General features: G+C 40.1%; 1 long non-coding RNA gene across 1 annotated transcript; it reads left to right on the top strand.

Annotated features, from left to right (window-relative positions):
* Positions 1-4,469: 4,469 nt before the first annotated feature.
* Positions 4,470-8,280, top strand: LOC119325046. Its single transcript, XR_005157287.1, has 3 exons — positions 4,470-6,606; positions 6,834-7,537; positions 7,965-8,280. It is a non-coding gene; the product is annotated as an uncharacterized LOC119325046 (long non-coding RNA).
* The last annotated feature ends 757 nt before the right edge of the window (positions 8,281-9,037 follow it).

Here is a 9,037-nt window from a genome sequence, read left to right as displayed (position 1 = left end):
TTGCCGGCACCGCGGATGTTGGCGGAGACGAAAAGTAGCCCAACAGCGCTGGGTCGCGCCGCCAGCACACCGGAATGACATGCATGTGAGGCGAATTTGGGCGGCATAGGTCCCCATGGAGATCAGAGGGGGGCACATCGCGCCGGAGTCACGGGAAGGGAAGGAGCGACAGCTGCCCCGGATCTGATCTGTCACCAGGGGACACTCCGTTGGCTGACAGCCCGGCGGAGGGGAGGGGGGCGCACGCAACGGGCTGGCCACGACGCATTGGTGGTGGCCACCGTCGGCGGGGAGGGGCTGGAGATAGATGGGGCGCTGGTGCCGGTACGCTCCGGGGAAGCTCTCGCGTGGATAGGAATGAGAGAGAGAGAGATGGATGGATCGACAGAGAACGAGAGAGCACAGAGCGGTGGAGGTGGAGACGGATGGATAAGGGGCCTCTCTAGAGGCGTACACATGATGGTTACGTGTCCGCTCGATTTTTATCAGTCGGCTGGATTTTCTAATCCTTTCCTAAGCAAAAGACAACATGCACGATGCTCTCAGCACTGGGACCTTTTATAGAAGAAATCAAAAAGATGCTACGATACAAGGTCACTTGCGCTCGGTAAATAAAGGGCGTACAGCTAATCTAGCTGCTCATGTTTTAGGTAAAGTTGAGGTTAGCAATGATTTAGAGATGGTTTGGCCTGATGTACCACCGGACTGCATTTTAGATTTTATAGCGAATGACATTCCCAACGTTGTTCAAATAATAAAGTTGGGAGTACCCCTAAAAAAACTGTCTGTGCTTTCTTTTAGGGAATGCATCATTATTTATTTTTTTGAGACAAGGGAATGCATCTATCTGTTCTAGAACGGGAGTATGGGAGAGACCCATCAGGAGATAGCATCATTTTTCTCTTGCGTTTGGGTCAAGCCCAGATAGCGAAAAAAACATTATGAATGAAATATAATCTTACAAAATCAAACAATCTTCAATAAAAAGGAAAACCTACATAATCAAAATCATTCAATCCAAATCTTTTGACAATCCTTTAAATGAATTACATTGTATGTTCCTCCCTAAAAAATTATTTTATGCATCACTATTCTTCCATTTGATGGCAGTGTAGAGCTTAAATATGCGCCAATTAGGGACATTGGGGTGGCCTCTTCACATCAACACTTCATGATCCAAAGAAAAAAAGATAATGCAACCCGTGGCAACGCACGCTCTTATGCATCTTAGATAGACAAGGGTAACCTTATCTCAAGGTTTATTACAGTTGGATCTGAGTAGCGTGTAATGGCACATGAAGCAGGTTTTGTTAATTTTTTCGCCTGTTACAACACACGGGCATACGATGAGGCATGAAGGGAAGGAATTAAAGACGAAATAAATTCGCTGGAAAATGAAAGAGGAAATAATAATTTTGCTATTAATTAACAGAGCAAATGAATTCCGTTGTGCTCTATGGGTGCATGGGCAGATGTGAGAGAGGATTCCGTTGTGCCATTGCATGCATGGGCAGATGTATTAGATTAGATGCATGGGCACACGCTAATACATAAAAAAAAAAGACCAGGCTCATGGAGGAGCTTTTTAATCTCCTGGTAATGTTTCTTTAGTTGGACCTCTAATTTGTAAAGAATTACTCCCTCCGTCCGGAAAAGGTTGTCCCTCAAATGGATCCATTTGAAAGACAAGTTTAGGACAATCTTTTTCGGATGGAGGGAGTATTGTTTACACAGAACACATCCAAACCCTGAATTGGACCCCCTCAAATAGGTGCAAAAGAAAAATTTGAAACCTACACCTTGCCCATTTTTTATGACCTGAAAAATATTCGTAAAATAGTGCGTCAACTTGGGATCCATAAGTTAACCTTGAGCCAATGAACGCCAAATGACCAACAACCATCTAGGCCACCAACGCTTTCTGTTTTTTAAATGGATTACATCCAATATTATGCATACTCATTTGATCTATGGTAATTTCTTAATAACTTCAATATTTCCATTTTTGACAGGAATGAACAGATGAACCGACAGGCCAACCAGTTAGAACCTTAACAGGTAGCCTCACCTATTTGGTTGCCTATTTAGTTTTTTAAACTATGGTTCGATGGCCATGCTGAAACGACACGACATAGTTCTTTGCCGGAGAGATGCCCAACTTCATGTTAGAAATGAAGAAGGTGGACAGTGGCGACAATGAAGTCTATTTGGTTTATGTTGAGTCAAGAAATTGATGGCCTCAAACCATAATTTAATTTGCATTAATAATTATTGTTGTGCGCGCGCTCAATAAAAAAATGGATCGCCTGACATGTTATAACATGATAGGTTTTGAACGACACGAATATGTATGTGACGGTTGCAACGCATGAGGAATTACAAGCTGGTGCAGGTAGGAGCTCGCGAAATCGGCATGGTGAGTGTGATGACCAAGGTCACCACCTTAGGACTGATCACATTTGTTGCAATAGGTGGGCAAGTTACTATCATCGACATCGATGACTAAGAGGAGAATTGGAACACAAATGACTCGCTAGGGATGTGTCAGAGTTTATTTCTCCCGTTGCAACGCACGGGCATTTGTGCTAGTATATCTTTACCTACTAATAAAGCACGCATCGCTTCTGCCCGTCCGTCATTAAAATTGCCCTTAAAGTTGGCAATAATTACCCACCAATGCCACCCGTAAGTGGCAAAAACGATTTGTTTTTAATTTCTAATATCGCTCCAGGGTTCTGTTATTAAAGGTGGATACGATATAATAGCACCAATGCATGAGCAGCGCGATGGCTAAGGCAACGATGCTCCACACAGGAGACCAGGGTTCGATCCCTGGTTCTCACGCTTTTTCTCTTTCTTTTTACCAAGCGCAGTAATGGGCCAGCCCATGTGCGGGTCGTGGCGCCCCCTGTTTTCTATATCTTTTTTTTATTTCTATTTTGTTTTTTCCCTAAAAATAAATTTCGGATTGATGGCGCCCCCTATTTTTTATTTCTTTTTACTTTTTTATTTCTGTTTTGGTTTTTTATCTCAAAATTAATTTCGGATTTCCAAAATATCAAACAATTGCGAGTTCTGAAAAAAAGTAGGAAAATGGTAAACTATTTGTGAATTTAAAAAATATTCTAAAAATCAAAAAATGTTCATGACTTAAAAAATTGCTCACAAATTATAAACAAATCACGATTTCTAATGATTTCATGAAATAAAAAATGTTCATGATTTTTTTAAATGAGCCAATATTCAAAGCATATTCAGGAATTTAAAAATCATGTCCATCAGCTTTTAGAAAATGTTCACAAAAATTAAAACACATCCGTAAATAATGAACAAAACTAATTGTAGGTTCCATAAAGGTTTTATTAGGAGATCTATATAGCTCGTTTTATGATTTTATTTAGTCCTTCGCGTTGGGTAAAAAAGGGTTTCCGTGTTTTGTACAACGCTGAACCCAACAAAATTGACATAACTTTCTAAGGGTTTGTTTTTGTAAGCTATATTAAAATGACTAAATGTCTATTTTGCTTCCATACACAGTTATGCTTATTTTCATATCACAATAGTGGTTATGGTAAACACCGCTACGCTAAGTCCAGACGAGACACTTTATTTATCAGTATAGCTCAGGCAGGGTCCGTCAATGCAGTTTGCTCAGCCACAAAATATTTTGTTGTGACGCCTTAAAAAATCAAGTCTTGATGAGCATCATATTGTTCTTTTTTGAAATTATATTTTAAAAGTGTCTTATCGCATCATGACATGATTTGTATATACTTTGTGAATTTGATTCATACTTTTTTATATCTACCACACATGTATAACTTGATAGTTTTTTTCCGTTGCAAGGCACCGGCATTTCCAAAAATGTTCGCTAAATCAAAAAAAGTTCGTCAAATTCAATAACTATTCCACCCAATTTCTAAATATTTTCATCGATTATAGAATGTTTGCTAGTTCAGGAAAATTGCTTAAAAATGTTCACAATTTCTAAAAAATGTTTGTAAATAGCAAAAAATATTCATAAATTGAAAAAATGTTCTTGATTGTAGAAAATGTTCAGAAATTTGTAATAGTATGTTGTTTGCGATTTCAAATATGTGCATGAGTTTAACAAATTGTTCATAATTTCAAAATGTTCATGATTTCGAGAAATTGAGAGAGATATTGTATCTCGGTGATGCAACGAAATGTGATCATGACCATTTGAAATTATGAATTTTTTTCTCCCGTTGCAACGCACGGGCCCTTTTGCTAGTGTATATATATATATATATATATATATATATATATATATATATATAATAAACCAGTTATGGCTTCTGGTCGTCCGTCGGTAATTTTACATAAAAGTCCCTCTGTTTTTTAGTATTCAACCCGCAGTCCTATTTTTTAAGTGGCCTATCTGAGAAAACGTTTCGTTCATGCAAAAAGACCCTGTGATTTGGGGTATTCTACCCGCGGTCCGAGCATGTAAAGAAAAAAATACACACCGCGGCCACACACGGAGCACGGGCTCTCGCCTCCTCTCCCTCTCGCCCACGAAGCCGCCGCCGCCTGCTTCTCCGGCGAGCTCTGGCGCCGCGCAGCACGCCTACTAGCTCCCCACGGCCCGCTCCTCCCTCCCCTCCTTCCAGATTCTCCTCTCCTGGCCTCTACCGCCAGCTCGCGACCGACCCCCCATGGCTAGGGTTTCGGGCAGGGCTTCGCCGGCGCGTCTCCGGCGGCCCCAGGTTCGTCCCTCCTTCCTTCTTGGCCCGCCCCTGTCCCCCGTCTCCCACGATTCACCTCGCCATGGTATTCTCTGGTTAGCCTCATGGACGGCCTCTTCTCCTTCGATCTCAATTCACAGTGGCGTGCCAGACTTTCTCGGGCTCCTGTCCCCTGTGTGAGTACACTGAGCCAGAGGCGGAGGTTGACCAGCAACTCATGTACGTGTAGGAGGACGCATCAGATCAGTCTGGGAAACGGTGGTTTTTGTCCTAGGGCACCAAATCAAAGAGGGGAATTGTACTGATCTTATCTACGTTTTTATTTTTTTGTTCTGTACTGGCTAGGTGATTGAGAAAATATCCATATGTAGATTAATTGATAGATTCCATGGAGAGGATGGTTCTTTATTCTTAGAGTATATGAATTGAAGAGTGTTGCTGAAGATCCTCCTTGTCATGGACTTTTATTGTAAGTCAGTAAAAAAATCTTAATATTGGACACTATTTGTGGCTCAAAGTTTATGGACTTGCTTCAACTATCAATGTTGAACTATACATGTACTTATGTTTAAGGTTACATTGTGTTCCGGAACTAACACGAGAGGCTTTATATAATTTTTCATATTGAATCACATCTGTTTGTCACATCTGGGATCCTCATCGTTTTCGTCATTCATTTTATCAGTATTATTTTCTGAATTTGTTTCTTTCATGGTCAGTTATTGAATCCATCCTAACCAGGTCACTTGGAGCTGGTTCATTTTTCTCATCCGTCGTTGATCCATGTTCCACCCAATCGCTGGTCTATTGTTGTTATCCTCTCTAGATTGATGATGTTGAAATTGCTCAAACCACGTAGGCGAGAGAAGCATATTTTCACAAATTTATTCTAGCAATTCAGTGTTTGGTTAAACCCGACATAACAGATCACTATGTTAGAGCTAGCTGGGTCTAGCATATTCCTGTCATAGAAGCAACTAATATTATTGGTGATGCGATTCTGCAATCAACGTCTCCACTGGATAAATCAATGCGAACAGCTTGGTCTACCTATGATTTTTGCATGAGTTGCTGCTGCTGCGTTGCCAGCAGCTTATACAAGGTTACTGATTTAATCTTGGTGTGTACTACTCTTGGTTTCTCTATTCTTCAGTAAATAGCATGACATGGCTTTCACCTTTCAGTACTATTCAGGCCCCACATGAAAATTAGAACTAAAACTAGAACTAGAACTGATTTAATTTTTTCTCCCTTTTACAGCCAACTGTAAATTAGAACTAGAACTAGAGGACTGGAGTATGTTCAGAGATAGAAGTTCAGGCCCCACATGACAATAGTTCAGGGTCAAGTTTCCAAATTTGAGCTTTATAGCAAAGCAAAGAGGATCAACAGAAGCAGAGTAGGATAATAAAGGTTCACATAGATGTAGTAATATGTCTCTATCGACTAGCTCAAGTATGTATGACTGTAGGATAATACAGGTTCACATATATGTAGTAATCTGTCACTATCAGCTAGCTCTAATTGAAATTTTCTTGGAGCAGTTTCATTTGCAAATAGACCAGCTACACGGGCACACACATACACCCTAATTGAGATATCATATTACTTACATGATGTGGGTTATTCAGGTTATTATGAGAAATTATTTGACTGCTCATTGTAAGCTGTCAAATCCAGTGGGTAAACAGATGGCTAGGCTTCCTTTAGATCCAATGTACTCCAAGGCATTGATAGTGTCTACCAAATTCAAGTGTTTGGACGGAATGTTGATTGATGTTAGTAGCTACACTTGTCTGCAATGAGATGACGTACAGGAGCAATAAAGGATCTGATGATGTACTTATGGGCTACCGAGCAGAACCACATATAGCCGTGTCTCCTTTGCTGCATCAAGGTCAGGAACCTCCAGATTCATTGCTTCTTGGTCTTTATTTTGTTGGTAAATAAATTGTACTGCAGTGAATAACACAGAATAGATCAGAGAGACTTGAGATTTTTTATGTCTAGATAAATAACAGAGTTTTTTTCTTGATTTTTATTAGAAAACTTGATAGTTTCCTTGATTTGTTTTGTTCTAGATTAGTAGTAGAGCAGTGCACTGATATTTGTTTTGTGGTGCAGGAGCTTCAAGACAGCAGGCTTCACTGCAACATATTCATCTATGAGTTTCTCCCCAAATCTGAAATTATTTGCCACCTAAATTTTAATCCCCCGGAGAAAATCAGAGTATTTATCGGCTATAGATGTTGACAAATTTGATTGCAGGGGCTAGCAATGCTTCATTTCCTACAACTGTTTCTTGTGTTATTACTTCTACAGTGAGTGACAAGTTTGCAAACTCATATATGCAGAGGTCGGCTGCTAATGGGTACCAGGTGGCCGGGATTGAGGAAATTATATTAGGAAAGGAGTGATCCCTCTATTTTGTGGTTCAGCGGCATTCTCTGTTAGAATATACATTATATTTGTTTCCTTCTCTATTTATAATTGTAACTGAACCTTTTCTCTCTTAACGAATTGAAATCAGGACTGCTGGTTTTTTTTTTCAAAATGAATTTGCATTTTTAGAGTATTTAATGCTTTAAAACACTATAAAAGCTCATGTTGAGTGTGTAAATTCCCATCATTTTGTTGGAGCTCTGAAAATTGACATTTTCTTTCATTTCCTCGTTCTTAATTTCCAGATCTGAACTGTGACCGCTGCTTACCGATTCTCACATCCATTTTTATTTGTTTTACAAGGCTGCATCCCTTCTTACATGGGGAAGCAGATAACATGAACGAATAGAGCAGGCTGCCAACCTCCTCCAAGGAAGATAACTATGGTGCGTGACCTCAAGCAATTGTTACTTTAGATTGGTAACAATAATTGGAAATCCTATAGATTGCTTTTGTTTTACAATTAGTGGTACTGAAGATTGCTCTTGGCACAAGAATAGTGGAAGGTTACAGGTTCTTAGGAAATGTAGTTCTTTTTATTTCCATCCTGTTAGAAGTTGCATGTGTAGAAATAATGAAATCGATGATCCAATTATGTGTCAGTATACATGTACAGGATTTGTTTTGTGAGTCTCACAGATTGACACATGTATGAATAAGTTTCAATTTTCGATTGGTGTACTGATCATGGCTATATTGTGGAAGAGTTCTTGCAGGTAGTGTTCGAAAGTAGCATACTTCCGTTCTCTGTAATTGGTACTAGATAAAACGGATGTTCCACTTTCTGTAAATTGATAGATAAAATGGATGCAGGTGTGACCTTGGGGAAGAAGGAGCCGGACGGCAAATGAAAGACTGAGAGGACCAGGGATTCTTCTTTGCCGGGGTAAGGTGGAGACGCTGCTTAGGGAACATGTTGCTTACATCCCCGCTGCTTTTCTTCTTTCAGTTTTAGGTACTTTCCAGCAGGCGTGTACCTATCTTGCTATGTACTGAATTCTTTGCAACTATGTAGCAAACTGTATTAGGATAGATAATCAGGAAGATATATAATGCGTCTGTGTATGAATTAATTATTACAATCACCTAGCTAGCTTGTTAGGTGAAAGATCGAGGCAAACTTATACTGCATGGATGTTGTGTCGCTGGTTTGTTGTGATGTTTCAGGGAAACTTTGTTTTTCATTTCTGGGACTTCATGTCCGTTTTGGGCCGTGGCTCCCTCAAACCAAGTGGGGTCAACACCTCCTATATGTTAAGACGGTCCTTAATTAATGCTATAACATTATATATGATGACATTAAGGGACATTTTCCATGCCTTGCTCCTTCTCTTCATTCGGTTTTAGACTATTAGGTAGTACTTTCCGGTAATCAATTTGCAAATTGAACAAAATGTGTCAGAAATTGTTCCCCATTAAACAAGGTGAGTGTTGAAACTTTTATACTGTAAAGACATGTTTCAAACTTTTAAGTTCTAACAATATTTTTTTTCACAAGAGAAAAGCAATATTAGTACCACTGATACAGATAAGAAAAATGATATAGTATATATCTGTTTTGGTTTCAGTTTTTGTTATTCTTTATGTGTTAAAACCATTCCGCCCAGCCCCCTCTCCCTCCTTCCCGATCAACCCGCTCCTTCCCGATTAATGTGTGCACCAGAAGGCATCGTTTGCCAGGCACGGGACTAAAGCGCCCGCTGCAGTGTCGGGCAAAGGGCAAGCCCCTCCGGCCTCTGTGCATGTGCCCTAGGTCGCCTAGAACCATCAGCGATGGTGGCAAAGAGAAGTGGCAACATGGATGGGTCGCTAGGGGCATGTGAGGATTATTTATCCCGTTGCAACGCACGGGCATTTTTATTAGTGTGTGTGTCTATATATATATA

This window comes from Triticum dicoccoides, chromosome 6B, assembly GCF_002162155.2.
Source record: "Triticum dicoccoides isolate Atlit2015 ecotype Zavitan chromosome 6B, WEW_v2.0, whole genome shotgun sequence".
Taxonomy (NCBI): Eukaryota; Viridiplantae; Streptophyta; class Magnoliopsida; order Poales; family Poaceae; genus Triticum; species Triticum dicoccoides.
Note: the sequence above shows the minus strand (reverse complement) of the source record. Positions and strands in the feature narration are given on the sequence as shown.